Here is a 1,000-nt window from a genome sequence, read left to right on the forward strand (position 1 = left end):
TTTTTTTTTAGTAGAGACGGAGTTTCAGCATATTGGTCTAGCTGGTCCTGAACTCCTGACCTCATGATCCACCCGCTTCGGCCTCCCAAAGTGCTAGGATTACAGGCGTGAGCCACTGCACCCAGCCAGGAATCATTATCTTTGTGTGGCAGGGCATTCATTCAATTTGGATTTTTGCAGATGATGATAATTTATACAGTGGGTATTCACCATGCTATCAAAACAGATTAACTTTTGAACTTTTAAGAAAACACTAGTCAGTGCACCCACCAAACCACAATTTCCTTTCCTTTTTTTTTTTGAGACAGTCTTGCTCTGTCACCCAGGCTGGAGTGCAGTGGCGTGATCTTGGCTCGCCACAACCTGTGCCTCCTGGGCTCAAGCGATTCTCATGCCTCAGCCTCCCCAGTAGCTGGGACTACAGGCATGCTCTACCATGTCCAGCTAATTTTTGTATTTTTAGTAGAGACAGGGTTTCTCCATGTTGGCCAGGTTGGTCTCGAAATCCTGACCTCAGGTGATCTGCCCTCCCAGGCTTCCCAAAGTTCTGGGATTACAGACGTAAGCCACTGTGCCCAGCCTCCTCTCATCTTTTTGTCTTTCATCATTTTATGTGCTGGGCTTTCTTTTTACATTTTAATTTATTTATTTTAGTAAGAAATAGCTTCCAGTGTAAGAGTATGTATAAGTATGCCACCTTCTGGATAACAAGAGGGGGTAAAGATAGTTATATGTAGTTGTTTGTAACTCTGCAGAACATCTCTATAAGGATACAGAGGAATGAGGGAACACTGGTTACCTCCCAGGAGAAGAGCTAGGTGTCTAGCAGGCAGGGTGAGAAGCGGACTTTTTACGTACACCCTTTTGTATCTTTGGGGGTGGCACCATATAAATTATCTCACTTCCTTATATATGAAACACAAGCTAATAATAATTTTATGTCTAATACTTTGAAGGCATTATTCAAGTGCCTTCCCATGAATGTTACTGTCAAATTAAC

This window comes from Colobus angolensis, unplaced genomic scaffold (genome assembly GCF_000951035.1).
Source record: "Colobus angolensis palliatus isolate OR3802 unplaced genomic scaffold, Cang.pa_1.0 Scaffold3, whole genome shotgun sequence".
Taxonomy (NCBI): Eukaryota; Metazoa; Chordata; class Mammalia; order Primates; family Cercopithecidae; genus Colobus; species Colobus angolensis.